The 19579-nt window shown below is 46.9% G+C and overlaps 1 pseudogene; it reads right to left on the reverse strand.

Annotated features, from left to right (window-relative positions):
* The window catches only part of LOC139039756 (heparan sulfate glucosamine 3-O-sulfotransferase 4-like), a 30915-nt pseudogene extending 11996 nt beyond the window's left edge, over positions 1-18919 (reverse strand).
* Positions 18920-19579: the final 660 nt, after the last annotated feature.

The raw sequence follows: 19579 nt of genomic DNA on the forward strand, positions 1-19579 counted from the left end.
ATGTATAAAGTAGAGGAAGGTGGACACAGATGTTTGCTCAGGGCTAATCTTCCTCAAAAATAAGAAGAATAACCAAAGATAACAAAAGTGTATCTCACAGCACCACTTTTTTTAAATAATAAGATGCAGTGCTTCCATCTTGATAAACTCTAAAACATGTCACCCACTGTCTCCATTTCCCCATATCCTAGAGGAAGAGGAAGCCTAGGTAGAAGGTTCTAGAAATTCCCTACATGGGCTGGATCTCAGAGACCATCTATTGGGAAGGCACCTTTCACCCATAAATTTATAAGGTAGATGTGGTGATCCACAGCTGCATCAGAATGTATTACTTTTATTATTACTATGAATGTTGCCAACAATAACGCTGCCATTGTATGGCTGTTTACCATGTGCTAACCACCTTGCTAAAAGCCTTACGTGCTCTATCCTCCTAATCAGCATCACTATGCCAGGAAGTAGGTACTATTGCTACCCTCGTGTCACTGATGAGAAAACGGAAAGCCTGAGAGGGTAGATGACAGGCCCAAGGTCTCACAGCTAGAAAGGAGCTGGAGCAAGACCAACAATTAAAACACACGGCTTCTGATAACCCAGCTACACTGCCTCCCTCCAGAAATCTAACTGATCCCACTCAAGAAGTGGGGTGCCTTTGAGGTTTTGTTATTGTTATTGTTAAATCAGTCAAGACTGCACAAGACTATTGGCAAAGCCATTTCTTGAGGCTTCTTCAGGGTGTCAAGAGCTCCATGGGATCACCCAGGTTCTGACCATCCTTTGTGACACCCAGAATGTCAGCTGAAGGTCAATGGGTGTCACTGTGAAAAGCTAGAAAAGGAAACACCTGTTGCTCTCCAGGGCTTGTTAGCATAAAAATAATCATGCATTTCCTACGGTTTGGTGGCAGAGTTACAAGGGTCAGCCTAAGAGATGGCATATCAATGTGGCTCATCAAATGAGTCGGTCAGGATGAGAATATCAATTGATTTGAGCAGACATGTGTCGAAAGGACTCATACAAAAAAGGTAGCCGAAGTAAAGCGCCACCCACTTGGCAATTTTTCCTGATGCTCACCTGGTCCCCAGGGTTTGGGAGGGCAGGGAAAGGAGAGAGAGGAAGAGGAAAGGAGGGGGGAAACTACAACATTTGTTTGAAAGACATAAGTTTGAAAAACAGAAAGCCTGATCCAGTTGCTGTGACTGAAATGTTCCCTGGATTCCGAGAGAAGGCAGGCCATCTCTAGTCACATCCCTTAAGGATTCTGTGACCTTCCTCTATCCCAATCTTGGATCAGGAGAGGCCAATTGGAAGTGCAGCAAAATGATTACACTCCCTGCTCCTTTGAAACATTATGAAAAGGTTTCTCCCTCCAAAGTAGATCCTAAAACCATTGTTTACTCACTGTGGGACGGCCAAGAGAGAAGAGTAAATCTTCTATTAGTCCCAAGGAAGTTCTCAGATTTGCGTATAATAGAAGGAAGCATCTTTACTTTCCCAGCAGCTTGGACTTGCCTGACCTCGAATCGTGTTGGGATGGCAGCACACGTTAAAGGGTCTGCTCAGCAGGCGTGGGGTGCCCAAACCGTGCACGTTCCAAAGAAAGGACTGGGCCTTGACCATGTGCTGGAAGATAACCTCTGAGCCCTTGGAATATGCTGCCTGATGAGAGTGTCTCTGTATACTGAGACACTGAACCGCGCCAAATAGTTGATGCGAACAATGTGATCAACAATGAGCAGCTGTTTCTGTTTTCCTGGGACCCTGGGCCAGCCCATATCAGCTTGACCTCTGGAGGGTGGAGGACCTGGAGACTGAGTGGCTAAGGTCAGTCATGTGGGCACTCCAGGCCTACACAAGTGACCTTCAATACAATTCCTGGACACCAAGCCTCAGAGAGCTTCCCTGATCGGCAACACTCAGCACATTTGTCACACACCACTGCTGGGAGAATTAGCACTGTCCGTGCCACGCCACTGGGATGGCACAACTGGAAGCTCGGGTCTGGTTTCTCCTGGCCTCTGCCCAGCGTGTCCTTTTCCTTTGCTGAATTTAGTGTGTATCCTTTCACTGTAATAAACCGTAACTATAACAGCCTTTCTGAGTTCTGTGAGTCCTCCTACTGAATTATTGAACCTGAAGCTGGTTTTGGAGGCCCCATCCTGAGAGGAATGGAGGAGGGGAAAGGGAGGGAGGAAGGGATGAAGGGGGGACAGGAAGAAGGAAAAAGGAAGAGAGGGAAAGGAAAGAGTAGGAATAAAATGAAACAAGAAGCAAAGAACCCAAGAAAGTGTTCTAGTGTCAAATTTCTCACTGTTTGAGCTCAAAGTAACAAGAGGAAAGAAAACACCATGTATGCAAGAGCCTTGAAAGACACTGAAAATAGATAACTAACAGAGGCTGCCTGTGCAACACCCAGGGCGTAATTTTAGACTCCACCACGCTGTCCTCGAGATTGCTTTGTCTAACCGTTTCCCCAGTGCAACAACTAACCTCCACCTTTGAGAAATAATAGCTATTCCCTTCTGATGAAAACATCCCAACATTCCATTTCAGAAATAAAATAAAACTTTCAAAAGTGATCTGGAAGAGACTTAAACAGATTATAGCATTACGTAATGTTTTCTTTCATGGTCAAACAGGAGAATAAAATGGATAGCTGTCTATTTATGTGCCATCAGTGCAACTGAACAGCCCACAATTAACACTCTAGCAAGGCTGAGGGGAGATGCTCCATGCCTGGACCCGAGGCTGGAAACTCGGTCCTCCATTCATACTCTTACCCTTCTTAATTCATTGAAAACCACTTCAAGCAAAAATCATTTGAAAGAAATCACCTCTGTGTATTACACCACGAGCAGTGAAAAATATCCCACGTGAGACTCGATTGTCCCGAAGCAATGCAATTTCTGCTGAAGTGCAAGACGTAATCACTCAGGGAAAAGAAGTTCACATGACAACAAGAAGGGAAAGGAAATGAGTGAGAATCTGAGGCCTCAAGTCTCTTACAATACAAGGCATCCCTAATTTGAACTTGGAAATCTGTCTTTGGGTTTGAAATCCCAGAAAGGAACTTCCTTTCTATTGCCTTTAGGAACTTCCTTTCTATTGCCTCCCTGTCTGCCCAGTGGTATTGTTAAACCGAACTACACCTCATCAAACGAGGATGGGATGGGACTCCTGGCACCATGAGGGAAGCTGAATGTGTTCCATGCCTTCTGCATCTCCTGGATCAGAATGAGGCAGGTGTGCTGTGAAGTGTATAGGAAGCCTGGGATTTGGGAGGGCTGATATGCATACGTACAGAAGTTGTGGCCAATAAAAGAAACCACAGGATTTTCACACCATTAGATGTCTGGGGTCATTTTCCAAGCACTGTGTCCCGATACTTTTTCAGGGAGATCCCAGAAAGGAACTCCTATTGTCCCCGCTGAATTCCCTGATTTGCTGCTCCCAGCCTGGCTCCTCAGTGGGGCCCCATCTCTCCAGATTCTTCCTTGATGCCCTCCCAAACTCCATAGGACATTTTAAGGATTTTACATTTAATTATCATTACTGAGAAACAGATGTGAGAAATTCTTCTGGAATCTTGGTTTGTACAGCTGCTTCCCCCACTGGCTCTCTGATTCTTTGTTCCTGAAAGTGTTGTTGCTCTGGCCCTCCCAGCCTTGCAGAGATCTTCTTTAATTCCCACTAACACCTTCCTAATAGAAGGCCTCTCTTCCCAGAACATCATCGTAACGAGACACAGTTATCAATTAATCAGTATCTACCAAGGGGCTGCCATCAGGCTAGGCACTTTATATAATTTATCTCCCTTAACCCAATCAACAGCCTTATAGTGAAGGTATTACACTTTCCACTTTGCAAGATCAAAAAATAAAGTTCAAAGAAGCCAAGCAATTAGCCCAAGGTCACAGAGTTAGGATTTAGCAGATCTGAGATTTGAGCCTGGGTCAGAATGACGCTAAAACCTGAACATAAACCTACTGAAAATCCAATCAGAATAGAAGAGTAGGATTAAACACAGGTGACAAGTGGTGTGAAGTATCTAATACACATTTCCAGGGTCTCCACGCTGAGCCAAACCCCTCTCTTTAAGCCCACCCCGGCTCTTCCACAAGGTCCATAATGTTGAAGTCATAAATACTGACTTTATCGTTTTAAAGTGTGTGCACGGGTGTGTGAGTGCGTGCATGTGTTTTTCCCCAGTTTCAGTCTTCCATAAAACACTTGAATGATCAGCAACCCTAGAAGCCGATCATAATTCTAGTCATGAGATGTACCGACTGGCAGAACTCAGCTTTGAAGAGGCTGCCTCTAAATGGATTAAGTATGATTGAATGACGCAGGTCCTCCCTAGGTGTAGACAGAGCGGAAGTGGACATTCTCAGAGGTGAACTCTTTCCAAGTGCCTATTTGATCCCCAAGGATTCCCTCCACCCTGGGAGAGCTCAGCACGCAATTCTCAAGCAAAACCACTACAGTATCAACATTAGACAATTGAGATTTTCTGGTGGACATTTTTTCTAAAATATCTTAGACACTTACAAATCTTCACTCTTTTCCATTACCTATTTTTATTTTTTTACTTTTTTTCCTAAAGATTGGCACCTGAGCTAACATCTGTTGCCAATATTGTTTTTTCTCTTCTTCCTCTCCCCAAAGACCCCCAGTACATAGTTGTATACTCTAGCTGTAGGTCCCTCTAGTCCTGATACGTGCGACACCGTCTCCCTATGGCTTGATCAACGGTGCCGTGTCCGTGCCCGGGATCTGCACTGGCGAAAACCCGGGCTGCTGAAGCAGAGCACAGGAATTTAACCAGTCGGCCACGGAGCCGGCCCCTCCATTACCTATTTTCAATTGAAGTAATACACTCATATGATTTTTTAAAAAGAGAAGTTCACGGTGTAAAGGATTTACACCACTCTCTGCTCTGCGCCCTGGTTTTGTCATCCACAATAGACCCCGGAGATCGCTTCATGTCTATCAGCACAGTGCTGTCCCATTCTTTGCAACAGTGCAGCCCTTCTGTGGACATGCCATAATTTATTTAACCAGTCTCATACTGATATACACTGAGGCGGTTTCCAATCTTTAGCCATTGAAAATAAAACACAATTTGCATATGCCTTTTTGCTAGACAGCTGAGATTTCTGCAAACTGAAGGGAAGGTAGGATTGCTCTAACCGTGGTATGTACGTGTTCTTACATAGATGGTACCCTCCAACTCAAAAGTAAAGATACCAATAAGAAATCTAAGTGGGCCTATGGCGAATGTGAGCATTGGAAATGAAATCTGTCCTGAAAATTGTGCAATGCACGGTTCCTGCATCTGTCCTCCTTCTGAGAGAATCAGAGGACCCACGGCCACAGACAATGGAAAGATAGACAGGATCTAAAATATATCGTGCACTGTTTAAAATAAGAATCTCTTTTTGGAGGCATACATGAGAAACCCCACTGCTCTGTACGTTTTCAGTACAAAAGAATGATGCATCAGTGGTCCTGAGCTAGGTGAAAGAGTTATGCAGACAGAGGTTCTCCAGAATTCCGGGATCTTTATGCAGTCTGCCCTCACGATGTTTGATATCCATGGTGTATAATAGTTTCTGTAAATTAAACTTCTTAATCTAACTTTATGCTAAGAATGCTTGTCCTGTATTTCAGGTACTCCCTGGAGGGCAATATTCCAGAAACCAGTTACCTGGGGGAATTCACGAAAACGTACATAGATTAATAACAACTAACAGACGTAGACAAAGCAGATCCCAGCACAGCAGCATCATTCTGTCGTTGCAAAAGCACCACGGAATTATTAGAGGCCGGCACTCCCATTTGAGAGATAAGAAAACAAAAGCTCAAAGGCTGAATACTTATCTACGTGCACAAGGCAAGGTAGACACAGAACTCAGACTCAAAGCCTTAATTCTGATTTCACGTTCAGCTTTTTCTTTCAAAACACAACATGGCTCCAAACAGTCCAACTGCCCTGTGACAGAGGCGCTCAGGCAGTTAGGCTCAAATACTTCCTCAGCTCCAGCGACACCCAACCCTCCAGCCCCCAGCAGAAGGCTCAGCCAGGAGGCACCGGGAAGGGTGTCCCTGTACCTACAGTGAGTGACATATCAAACACGGGCCTCAGCGTAATGTTTTGATTGTTAAATGCCAACTACGTAATTTCGATAACACATTTAGAGAAACGTAATCCACTCTTAGAGCATAATGGTCTATCGGGAGTAATTGAACTCTTCTAAAACTTCGGCAGCGTCAAAGGCCAGGAACCAAAAGCCACGTGTTACAGTGAAGACACCTGGCTTGTGCCAGCCTGCTGTGTGACGCTGGGACTCCTGCCCGCCCTTCCAGGTCGCATTTGCTTTCTGTGTAACACTGGGATAAGAAAGTCTCGACTTCACGAGGCTGCAGTGAGGAATAAAGGAGGTGATGTCCTGTGCAGTAGGCAGCTTGTAGGAGACTGTTGAGCCCACATGGTTTGTCTGAGTGGGTTTCTCTTTCTTGTACCCAAAACAGTCTTGCAAAAATAGGACGTGAAGGAGCTGACAACAATTCTTAGCCAGAGTTCCCAAGAAACGTTGAGTGTCATTTCTTTTCAGAAGCCTGGAGTTTTGCAAGAAAAGTTAGCACACAGCAGGCCCTCCTTCCATTCATTAATTCATTGATTCAGAGGTAGTGATTAATAAACTACCATGACTGAGTGCCTGCTGGGTGCTAAGCACTGTTCTGGGCACCGGCAAGGAACGAGATGGACAAGAGCCCCACTCTCATGTAATCTCCCTTCTGGTGAGGAAGAAGTAAGTAAGTAGCATGATTTTGGAAAGTAGTAAATGGTCTGAAGAAAATAAAACAGCGTCACAAGCTCAGACGTGGAAAAGGGTCATTAAATTAGGTAACTGGGAGAGGTGTTTTCCAGGAGCTGAAATTTGAGCCAACACATGAAGGACAGATAAGGAGCTGAGGGTAGTTTAAGGATCTGGGGCCGAGTATTTCAGGAGAAGGGAACAGTGGGAATGAGCCTGGTCCCAGAATGGAAGCCACTGCCACAGTTTGCTGTTGGGTCGAGACCGCCTCAATTAGCCTGTTCTGTAGGCAAGCAGTCCACCTGCACGCGGAAAATCACAAGCTCCTAGCACAGAAAGCCAGCAGTTATTATTCACTCCCATGATGCTGGAAGACACCACCACCAGTGGGAAAGAGATTTGACACAAATAAAAGAAAATGCTGCATGTTTGTGGCCAAACACATGGGTCTGAATCCCAACTCCACATTTCGAGCAAGTTACTTGACCTCTCTGTGCCTCAGCTCCCTCGCCTGTAAAATCACAGTCCCTATGTCACCAGGTCCTCTGAAGACTGAATGACTCCACTGCTTGGAGCAGAGCCTGGAGCACGCACAGGAATACAATATGTGTCTATCACCACTGCTGTCACTACCACCACCACCATTATTCTTTCCCATCCACACCGTCATCTCCCTGTCCCATTGAGAATAACCATCACTTGTCCCTCACTGGGCTTTTGCTTTGCAACAACAGGAGTGCATCTAAATTTACTAATTTATACCAATTCAACTATTAACCCACATCTTGGCACAGTCCTACCACCCCTGAATTTGGGATAGAAAACAATCAGCACCCACCCCACTGTTTATGAATCTAAACAGTAACAGCTGTCTTACCGTAATCTCCGTAATGTGGAAAGGAAGGGAATTCTATACATGAAGTACAACATTTTCGCCACGTTCATATAACCAATACTTTCAGACCACTCTCAAACACACCCTCAACTTAGCAGCAAAGAACTCTAATCAAAGGAGGAGGCAGGGGGAGGGAGAAGGGAAGAGCCAGGGACAGGATGAGAGGGAGGGAGGGAGGGAGGCGGAGGGAGAAGGGAAGAGCCAGGGACAAGATGAGAGGGAGAGAAGGAGGGAGGGAGGGAGGGGGGAGGGAGAAGGGAAGAGCCAGGGACAGGATGAGAGGGAGAGAGGGAGGGAGGGAGGGGGGAGGGAGAAGGGAAGAGCCAGGGACAAGATGAGAGGGAGGGAGGGGGGAGGGGGAGGGGGAGGGGGGAGGGAGAAGGGAAGAGCCAGGGACAAGAAGAGAGGGAGAGAAGGAGGGAGGGAGGGGGGAGGGAGAAGGGAAGAGCCAGGGACAGGATGAGAGGGAGGGAGGGAGGGGGGAGGGAGAAGGGAAGAGCCAGGGACAAGATGAGAGGGAGGGAAGGAGGGAGGGAGGGGGGAGGGAGAAGGGAAGAGCCAGGGACAGGATGAGAGGGAGAGAAGGAGGGAGGGAGGGAGGGGGGAGGGATGGAAAAAAAGACATGCTAGCCAAGAGAAAGAGGTCACTTTCCATTTACTCCTCTTTCTTTGATGCCCCTCCATAAAGCATTAAAATTTTGTTCTTACAAGTCCCTTGTAACTTTTGCTAAATATATTTCAAGTTATTCTGTTTGGTTGGCTGGTTCTATAAATAGAATATTTTCTCTCATTATATTTTCAAAACAGTTTGGGTAGGCATATGGGAAAACTACAGATTTTGCATAGTAATTTCCTCATCGGAGCCCTTAACGAACCCTATTATTGTTTCTAATAGATTCATGGGGGGATTGGTTATCTTAGATTTTCCAAAAGAGATGAAATTACTGGCAAATGCTGATAATTCTACCTCCCCCTTTCTTATTCTTTTTTGTATCTAACTGCATCATCTATTAATTACTGAGCAGGGGTAAATAATAGTGACGATAATGGGCATTCTAGTCTTGTTCTGGGTTTAATGGGAATGCTTTTAGTACTACACCATTAAAGATGATGCTGGCTTTGGGTAAGATCCCATTTTATTAGGAGGTGTTCTAAAAATTACAAATAGATGCTAATTTAATCACATGCCTTTTAGCATCCATCAAATAAATCACAGAATTTTTCTCATTTACCCGTATTAAGAATAAGTCAAATTATCAGTCAAATTATTAGATTTCCTAAGATTGAACCATCCTTCCATTCCTGGAATAAACCCCACTGTGTCAGGACTTTTATTACTTTGTGAGCTAACCATTCACTTGTCCGTTTCTCCACTCTGCAGGCTCTTTCAGATCACTGGCTATGACTGATTCATGTCTGCCCCAGCACAAAGTTGAAAGTCAAAACATGTTTAATGAATAAATAAATGAATGAATAACTAAAATAACAAGTGCATGGAACCTCCCAAAATTAACCCTTTGTCCCTCTTTCCGGGTTAAAATACTCAGAGAGATCATACACCTGTCCCAAGTAGATCTTTATAGGTTTAATAAACATGTGGCTAGACTGGTCCCCACTTCTTCTAGCAACAGAACCCTCGAACACCTCATCTTCATGGGGAAACTATTCCCTATGGTCTCAATGGGACTAGCCCTGGTTGCTTACTCCCCCCACTACTCCAGGCCAAAGGGGTGGCTACATCAGCCAGGCCCGATCAGGGTACTACACAACGACAGCTTTAGGAATGAGCACATGACCCAACCTGGACCACAGGCATCTCCAGGAATTTCTTGCAGAAGCTCTTAAGAAAAATTTTTTCCAAATCACTGTCTACCCTAAGTTTCATGTAGCCTCATTATTAATTATCTCAGTGATCAGACATCACAAATGTGAACTTACATTTATAAGTAAAGTACTTTGTTCAGTGTGCCCAGACATCTTTAGATCAGCAAAACTGTACTCATGAAAATATGGGTCTACGCGTCTCATTTGGAGGCAATCCATCACGGAATCTTCTTGCCCTTCGGGAACTCAGCTTTGCTTGAATGTGTGGTCATTTCATATGGGTCTTTGTGGTGGAGCCATCTGTGTTTCAATGGAGAAGTTATTTCTTTCTCTATGGTTTACTACTGCTTTTGGTTAAGGGTATTTTTACGTGAATAGAGCTAGCTAAAAATTTTAAAGAGACCAAGAAAAGAGACTATAAAATTTAGAAAATTTTATATTTCTGGAATTTTCAATAGCATTTACAATTCAACACAATACAGAGGAAAACAATACACTAGAGACTTCTGTAATGGGGTTTAACAATTCTGTAATTTGGGGGAAAGCAAAAACCTCTCAATTTAAAAAAAATATATTATTTCCAAAAGAATTAAACATATAATGTTTGTCTCGGGTTGCTGCTTACCATCTTGCCTAAAATGTAGTGAGATAACCTATCTGAGAATGAGGCAAGGTAGAGACAAACCCGGCAAAGAATGGAAAGAGACAGAGACCTTGTCAAATCATTCAAGCCCCTGGATTCAGCTTTTCCTGAAGCCACTTACCCCACAGACTTCCTAATTACATAAGCCAATAAAGCATCTTTTTTTGTTTATAATAATTTAAGCTCAATTTCTATCATTCACAACCAAAAAAGTATTGCCTAATTGATGTGTTGCTTTGTTTCCCTGTAAATATGCTTTACACATTCTTAAATAAAGATTGAACAAAAAAAAAGTAAAGGCAGGCAACCCTAACTAGTGAGTGTTAAGGAAAAAAAAAAATCAACCGCTTGCTTTTAATTAATGGCAAGATGGGCTGAAAAGCTCCCTTAGTGAATTATAATTTCAGACTGAAATTCCCAAAACAGTTACAGAGGAGCTTGTCAAGCCGCAGAAACCAATGGAATCAAGAGATGACTTGAAAGATCGGTGGTTCATTCAGTTTCAGAAATAGCATCCATTATGCAAACCCAAAACCTTTAAAACTTTCTAACGCACAACCCTAGCAATCTCTCATTCACCTAAAATCTCAAGGCCCCTCTCCTGACTCAATTTAAAACTAAAAATGCCTGGTATGATTTACACAAGTTAAAATAATTAAATCATGTTCTGATGGCCAGAGAACTCCAGGGAAAGTGGCCAAATCGCAACGTAGGGAGTTTGGCGGGGTCTTCTCGAACAGTCCTGCCTTCTCCAGTGCCTTCAGCTCTGCAGAAAAATGGAAGGCAAAGCATGCCCTCGGCATTCTAAATGCCTCAGTCCCTCTCCAGGGCAGGTGGCCTCCATTCCTACTGTGGGCTCAAGAAAATGTGAGCAGGAAAGCCCCGAGAGCCTGCCCCCTTCCATACCCCGTCCCCTTAGTGGAGAAGGCTGGCGGCAGGTACCCCAGGAAATCAGACTCTTCTCCTCCTTCGGCTCATGTCACAGTAGACCAAATTCTGGAATCGGTTTGGATTATTCTCTGGAGAGCTACTTAAGAGCCGCTTCAGGGTTTGAAATCCCTCATTCAGACATAATCTTGAAATGAAAGATGATTTGTTAATGAAAAATGCATTACAGCTTTCTCTGTAGGGCCTTCCATACTGATAGGCAGGATAAAAGGAAGGAATTGAAGGAAAATGAAGGAGAAAAGCAAAGGAAAAGGAAAATTAGGAGAGACAGAGAGGAGAGAAGGAGAAGAAGAAATTTATCATGTCACACACTCTGCGTGGGGGCACTTTTTAAGGGCCATTTCATTTCACCCTCACATAATCACTTGCAAGTAAGTAACATTGAGCCCATTCTGCAGACAAAAAAATGGAGGCTTGCTGATAGTAAGTAACTTGTCTAAGGTCACACAAGGAGGATGCAGTGGATTCTGACTCAGAGATACAAAAACAGGCTCCAAGTAATGTTGCTCCTACAGTGCTCTCGTGCTTCCTCTGAAGGGTCTAACACAGACGTCTGCTCCAGAACCAAAGCATTTTAGTGGGCGAATGGGCCCTACGGAGACAATATAACCTCATCAGAAAAGAAACAGGGATTTTTAAAAAAAAAAAACATGAAAAGAAAAGAAAAGGAGAGAAAGAAACAATTTAATATAAGTAACCCGATGCCCAACAGAACTAGGATGGGGCAAGGCAAAGCCAGAACCCAATTTTTCTAACTCTCAGGTCTCACTCAATCCACCTGATCAGAATCTATTATATAAGTATAATTTATCAATATGGATCAAATAGGGGACTGCCTCATTAATGAGTGAAAAGCTGAAAATTTTCTCAACTTCTGGAAAATGTTCATTGGGAACAAATGGGAAATTTGGGGGGGAATTGTCCTTTTCTACCTCAATGTTCCTCTTTCTACCCAGCTCCTTTTGCTGTTGTTGCAATGTATCTGGGAGGTACTTGCCCCACGATCTTGCAAAATCTGCAAAGGGGGAAAACTCTAACCTAAAATAGCACACAGAAGCCACAATTCTGACAACCACAAAGGGTACGGGTGTGCCAGTTACTTTCCGAAATGAGTTTAAGCCAGAGTCACAGACTGGTAGCCGGCTGGCTGTACCCAGCCCACAGGTGGGTTTTGTTTGTCCGCATTGCTGGCCCACACTGCGCTCGGAAGAAATTTCCATCTGTTGCCAACATTAAACACCGGATAATTTCACATCAAAAACTGGATTTCCAGTTTCTCTTACCAAGTGGAAGATCTGATAACCCTGATGCCACATTTGCACGTGGAAAAGAGTAGCTGCCCCTTTAGACAGAGCATGTGCGTCCCAGTTTCTCCCCACCTGGTCTGTTTCACTCATTTATACAATCGCTGTGGGCCCAGAAGGCATGTGAGTTGGTGACCCTTGGTTTAAGAGGTTAAGCAGATGTAGACTGCAAAGCCAATCATTATTAGACTTTTCCTAAAAACACCCCCAATAACAGACTCTTCTCTCAGTATTAAGACAGCTGTGACAGAAGGTAAGGCATATGAGACCAAAAGGATTTGAGAAACGGAAAAACCCAGCAGTTGAGTCCATTTGGATTTTTGGTCTAGGATACTCACTTTTTGCTTAGAAAATACATTCACTTTTATTATTTCATTTATTCCTCTCAACAATCCTGCAAGGAAGGAATTATTCTCAGATAAACAAACTGAAAATGAGTGATGTTAAATCAGTTATCCAACCAAGATCATCTAACTAGTAAGTTGCAAAACCCAATTTTGTCCAGCTACAAACACCTTGCTTTTGAAGTAATGAAAGAACACTCTGTAAGGCCATAAGGCCTGTTTCCACCTCAGGGCCTTTGTACCTGCTGTTCCCTCTACTGGAAACCTCTCCACCTAGATCTCCATATGGAAGGATCTTATTCTTTCACTTCATTTACATCCCCTCCCCAGAGAGGTTTCCCCTAACCATTTGACTTAAAATAATATCTGTGCATGCACACACACACACCCCCCCCAATTACTCTCTAGACTCCTGCTTCTCAAAGTGAGGTTCAGGGATCAGCAGCATCAGCATCAACTGGGAAGTTAGAAATGCAGAGTCTGAGGCCCCTCCCCAGACCTGCTGAATCAGAATCTGCATGTTAACAACACCCCAAGTGATCCATGTGCATTTCAAGTTTAAAAAGCACTGCTCTACAGGAGCCCTGCCCAGTGGAAATGCAATGGGAGTCACAAATGTCATTTTAAGTTTTCTACAGAAACATTAAAAAGGTTAAAAGAAAGACTCGTTTGTTTGCTGTCTCCCCTACCGCCCTACTAAAAGATGCCATTTCCACAAGAACAGGTCCTCCTTCTGTCTTGTTCTCCACTTTATCCCCAGTACCTAAAACAGTACTGGGCACATGGTAAACGTTATTAAGTGTTTGTTGAATGAAAGAAGGAAAAGACATTCTAGTACTTTCTGTGCGGCAGCGTGGTACAGAGAAAGAAACCAGCACTCTGAAATTGGACAGATGTGGTCAACTCAACCACTGACCAGCTTAGCAACCTTCAGCAAGTGGTTCACCCTCCGGGAACCACCTGGAGTGTAAACCAGGAATGTTGCTATTTAACTCACAGCCTCATCATGACACCCCGATGTGATAACATGTCTGTGAAGCACCAACCACCACAATCACAGGCATTCAATCAATGCCAGCGCCTTTCCATTGTCCTCTTTCATTCTCTCCAAATACCACATGCGAATAACGCTGCTGACCACTTTCCTCTGTGTGGCATGAGCAGGACTGAAGCTGTTTTCCTGAGTTATTTTACCCCAGCCAATGGGACCTGTGTAATAACTGCTACCACTGCAGACAACTGGAAACCCTGGAGGGTCACTTCTCATCACCCTGGAGCTGAGTGGCTCCCAAAGCAAAGTGGTCACGGTTACTGTTGAGTCTGTCAACTACGAGGGAGGCCACAGTTCGAGTCGTCTCTGTCACTTTGATGAGTTCTGCTGTGGCAGCCAGCTGGCCTGCCACAAGGTCCCATCCCTTAGAAGAGTTCAAGGTCTCTGCCCAGCCAGAGTGTATCGGCTCATACTGAAAGGTGAGTTCTGGCTTTACCCTTTTATTTGGGGGGTGGAGAGACGAAGGAGTGGAGGGTTTAATCTACTCCCACTTATTAATCACTGGCCTCTGTCCATCCACCAAGTGAGGCTTGCTTCTCCATAGCTTTAACACACACATCCTAATCCATCAGTCTATCCTGCCCTGAAAATCCAATGCACATGTTCTCAATTCAGATGTGTCTTTGACTCACGTTAGATCAACAGCACAGGAGAAAGCAAAACCCAGATTTAGATATAACTGGAGTGACACCAGAAATAAAACTGATAGGGCTGCCTAGTTGGATATGAGGAAACCCCAAGCCAGCTGTGCCAAGAGCAGCCCCAATTTCTTCTCGCTCTCCCTCTTGCTGAAAACACAACCAGAACAGAAACGCTAGCAGAATTAGTAGGCTATTGGGAAACACGCTGAAAAGAAAAACAAAAACAAAATAAATATATGGGGGGGAAATCAAAGCCTTTAATTAACCTGTGGATCTCTAACCAGTTACACAGTAGAGTAAGATTTCAGGCAGAATACGCGGTATAACCATTTAAGTAGCAATGCCACCACTGAAAAGACGCAGTTGCACCAGGGAACCAAGAGGAAGGGTTTCTGTTACTGGTTTGAATCAATGCCACTGTTTCCTTTTCTACAATAGAGTGAGGTTGTCATCCCCTCTTCCTACATGGGAGAGAGAGGAGCCTGAAGAGGTGCAGCAAGTAAAAATCCCACAAATGTCCTCAAAGCACTGCTGTCCCTCATAAGGCTGGAGAGCAGTCCAAGGCCAGTGCCAGCCCACTCGGCTCCTGCAGGTCCAAGGGGTTTCTGGGAGTCTTCTCAACAGCCAGGTTTGGGTGGCTAATGATTCCCTCTATGTTAGACAGATTCTCCTCCCGCACTTCCAGTCGGCACCACTGAGCATAAGGGTCTCCCACAGGCAAGTCACTGGGGTAGCAGATCGAGGACACAGAGACGCCGCATGGTCCTCTCAAGTGAGGATCAAGAGGATCCAGTTCTGTCCACACCTCTCCAGTGGAACAGTTCTACTGACACCCAATACCACAAGGCCCAAATACCACAAGTGATGGCTGAGAGTACCACAGAGCTGGAATGACATCTTCAATAGCCATGTCATGACAGGGAGGCCGGTTCATACCTTCCTTTCCCAGCCACAGTGTAAAACAACATGAGAAAATCTGACATCTTCTATCCTTTGATTCAGAAAATTCTCCAGACCCTACGATAGGACTTCCTGACACGCACTCCACCACGCACACGTCATCAACGTTATTTTAAGTCACCTGAATCAAACACCCCATCTCTATTTGCAGCTGCCACAAAGCAACACAACACATGTTGGAAAGGTCTGATCTTCAGGCCTTCCTCTCCCCCAAAGGGCATCTGACACTTCTCACAAGATACACAGCTTTAAAATTAGAGCTGGAAAAGACCACAGAGACCCTCATAGGGCTGAAGCTACCCCACAGCAGAAATCAGAACATTCCTACAACCAACAATTAAACAACCGAAACCTTCCCAAACATCTTCCTTCTCTGGTTGGCTGTTGCTGCATTAATCATCCTGACACCTTTTTAATTATAATCGCAAACTCCAAGCCGTGACTTGCAATGTTATAAATACTGATTTTCCAATTCAAGCAGGCATTGACTGGTTTCTGTTTTGATAGGAAGGGGCTGTTTGAAGCCTCCTAAAATGTTGCAATTAGTTCTCTCTGTTGAAACAGACGAGACATTAACAGACACATTTACTGTTTCCATTTAACCTGCTGGAATGTTTATGCCTAGGGGTACTGTTCTCAAGCTTTGAAAGCATAAGGCGTATTTTCTAAAGCAGAAGAAATCAATCAATACATATTATATATTCATATATAATAGATATTATATAATACATACCTATAATAATATATATTATTATATAATACACATTTACTATATATTTCTGAAGTTAGGTTATTTCTAAAACTTTCGCAGGCTGTAATTTAAACTTAGAAAGCACATCTCTTCAACAGCAAGGCAACTTGTCAGGAAACAATCCTTATTTTACCTATTGGCCTTGTGAAGATGATCATACCACTTTAGCTGACAAAGCCTGTGTTTGTCTGACAATTCCAATTAACTAGTGAGACGCAACAGAGATGGGACCAGCCATCCAGATGTTTTTCAGAAGGAGATAAAAGGGGGGGCGGGGAGCAAAGGAGGTTTGCCTTTTGGGCATCTGTTCCACTGTTTTTTAAAAGTTATGGCGGACAAGAAAGCCGGATTACTAATTTATTTTACCTGCACTTAACTTTCTACTCTCCTCTCCTTTCCCTCACTGCTGGGAGACGGTGGAAGAGAAGAGAGATGAATACCTCACAAGACAGAAGCTCTCATCTGTTGCCAAGGAGGCGCCCGTTAGAAAGGGCAGGGGTGCAGGATGTAAAAACTCTTAGGGCACCGACTGTCGTGCAGACCTTGATGCTCCTGATGCCAAAGCAACCCAGGGTTGCTGGAGATGGGGAACATCCTCAGTCTTTCTAGCAAGCCAAAACTCGCCAGCATCATCTTTTTAACTGTTCCCTGTTCATTTTGCTCTAACCTGAAAATACTAAAGTCGGATTCCAGACACGCAAATACGTTTGAGGGCGATTTTGAGAGATTCCAGGAGATCTCAAAGCCCTTCAGTCAATCTAGCTATCCTGCCTCATGCCTTAGCGTCCCCAACGCAGCAGCGCAGAGTCCCACAAGAGCCTGGGCTGGGAAACACCCCGCGGGCACTTGGGCTGGGGATTCCCAGGCGTGGAGCTAGGCAGCTTCAGAAAGCACCTCCCTGGGTGAAGAGCCTGAGGCAGGCAGGGCAGTGTGACACCAGCTCCCCTAGCCCTGAAATACAGCGATCCCTGGCCAGCCTCCAGTCCTCTCCGCGCTCCCCCGAGCAGCCTCGCCAGGGTCCGCAGAGCCCTCGTGGGGCGAAGGGTTCTCGGGGAGGTGCCTGGGTGTCGAAGGACGTGGGAAGCCGCAGCTTTCCCTCTGGGTCTTCCCCACCCATCTATCCCCTGCGCCCAGCCCAGGGTCCTACCTGTACCACTCCAGCCCCTTTTCGTAGTTCCTGTCGAAGAAGTGTGGCTCTACGCCCACGGCCCGCACGTCCGGGTGGACTCGGATCGCCTCCAGCAGCTCGCGGGGGCCTCTTTTCTTGAACCCGATGATGAGCGCCTGTGGCAGCTGCTTCTCCCCATAGTCGGGTGTGCTGAGGGCGCCGCGCCTCTCCATGCTCCCGTTGGCCGCTCTCCGGCCTGCAAGCTCCTCGTGGGTGGTGCTGGACTCCTGCGCTTCCCTCTCCAGCAGCGCGCTCTGCACAGTGATCATCTCGCCAGGGGCCAGCGGGTTCCGGAGCCAGGTGTCCCGAGCGCCCCCGCCGCCGATCGCCAACCCCCAGCCGTCGGCCCCGGGGGCAACGGGCTGCTCGGAGGGCTCCGGGGGCTCCCTGCGGCTCGCGTTGTCCGGCGGCGGCGCGGGCGGCGGCGAGGGAGTGCCGAGGCGCACGGGGGGCGGCAGCAGAGTGAGTGGCGGCGGGCTCGGCAGCTCCTGCAGCGCCAGGGTGAATTGCAGGGAGCCCGAGCCGCCCAGGAGGCTGTAGCACAGGTAGGTGACAGACAGGGACAAGGTGCACAGAAAAAGCAACTTCCGCGCCGGCGGCCACTTAGCAGAGGCGCCGGGCGGTGAGAGGTAGAGGCGGAGGCAGAGGAGGTGCGGGCCACGGGGCCATCGCGGCTCCCGGCTCGCGGCGGCGCCGGCGGCGGCAGCCCCCGGCGCTGCCCGGACACGGTTTCAGCCGCCGCCCAGCCGCCCCGGCTACGTGAAGTGACGCCGCTGCACCCCCGGCCCTGGCCGCTATCCCGCTGAGCCAGGGGAGAGCCCGGCTGCATGGCCCCCCTCCCCACTCTTCCCGCGGAGTCCGGGTGGCCCTCCACCACCCCCGAGGGGGGCGCGCTGACCCGCCGGCTGCACCTGCTCCGTCTGCAGCACCCCGCTTCGCCGGCTCCGCTGCGGCTCCTGCTTCAGCCTCTGCCGCCTGGCGCTGTTGCAGCCCCGAGTTCCTTCCCCGCTGCTAACTTTCTGCCGGAAGAGAGGAGAGGCGCGGAGGGGAGGCGGAGGGGCCCGGGCGCGTGCCCCGCGCCGCCAAGGGAAGGGGGAGTACGCCTCGCGCGCGCCTGCGGAGGGGGACGCGGAACGGAGGCGTGCGCTAGGGCTGGGGCACCCGGCCCCGCAACACATTCACGCTGGAGGGGTTTGCCGCCCAACCCCGCCTGCGTCCCCTCCCCTGGGAGCCTGGGACGCCAGTTTCTCCTTCCCTCTCCCGATACTTTCAGAGACGTAGAGCCCGACACCGGCCGCCAGTGCCGCGCACCAGGAAGCTGGGGGCCACAAGGTAGTGAGCTCTCGCTTCCCCTTTTCTCATGGGACTCCAAGCAAACTCGGTCCATCCGTGACCCGCCCTTCTCCCTTCCTGGACATCCTCCTGCCTTTGACCCAGGAGGAATTTCTTGTCCGTACCAGGATTCCCATCCCAACTTCCATCTTTCCAGCCTCCCCATCTTAGCTTGAAGCTCCTGATTGGTGGAGCTTCGACACAAACCCCCAGATTTCCTTGTCCTAGAGCTTTTGCCTCTGTCCCGCCACCGGTTGACTGTGCTTTCTGCTCCAAAAGGAGAGGCTGTCTCCTCCTCAACACCCTGAAGAACAGATGCACATGCGCCCCTTGGGGGCCATTGCCGCTAAAGGAGTTCAGATTTTCCTGGACTAGAATATTAGACTGAGACTATCATCGCTCTAAACAACTTATAAGCAGAGAGAAGTTGTGTTGCTGTGTCTGTGCATTGCTTCATTGAATTAAAAAAAAAAAGGTATCTTCTTTGTAGAGAGATTTCCGTCCCTCACCTCCCTCTCCTGGGGGGAATGGTAAACATCATAAGGCTTTGGAACATTCAAGACTAGACTTTGCTTCCTGTTTCCTTTTGCTCAGGGAGGTGGAGGAAACTCGAGGCTGGAATGGCAGGAAGAGGCAGAGCGGTCAACTGAGGCACTCCAGCGAACTCTGCTTCCTGGGGGCAGGGGCTGGCCCTGCAGGCACCTGGCACCAGTCTTTCCCAGAGGCTGGCTCCAGTGAGTCCTGTTTACCCTGCTAGCCACCGCTGGGTGCCTGGAGGCTCTCCTTTCGCCTAGAGGGCTGATGTGGTTGGAATCTCCAGTTTTGTTTGATCACATAACAGGGACAACAGTTGAAAGAAAATGTATATAATGTCTAAATATTAACTAGATACCTAGTGCC

This window comes from Equus asinus, chromosome 23 (assembly GCF_041296235.1).
Source record: "Equus asinus isolate D_3611 breed Donkey chromosome 23, EquAss-T2T_v2, whole genome shotgun sequence".
NCBI classification, from domain to species: Eukaryota; Metazoa; Chordata; class Mammalia; order Perissodactyla; family Equidae; genus Equus; species Equus asinus.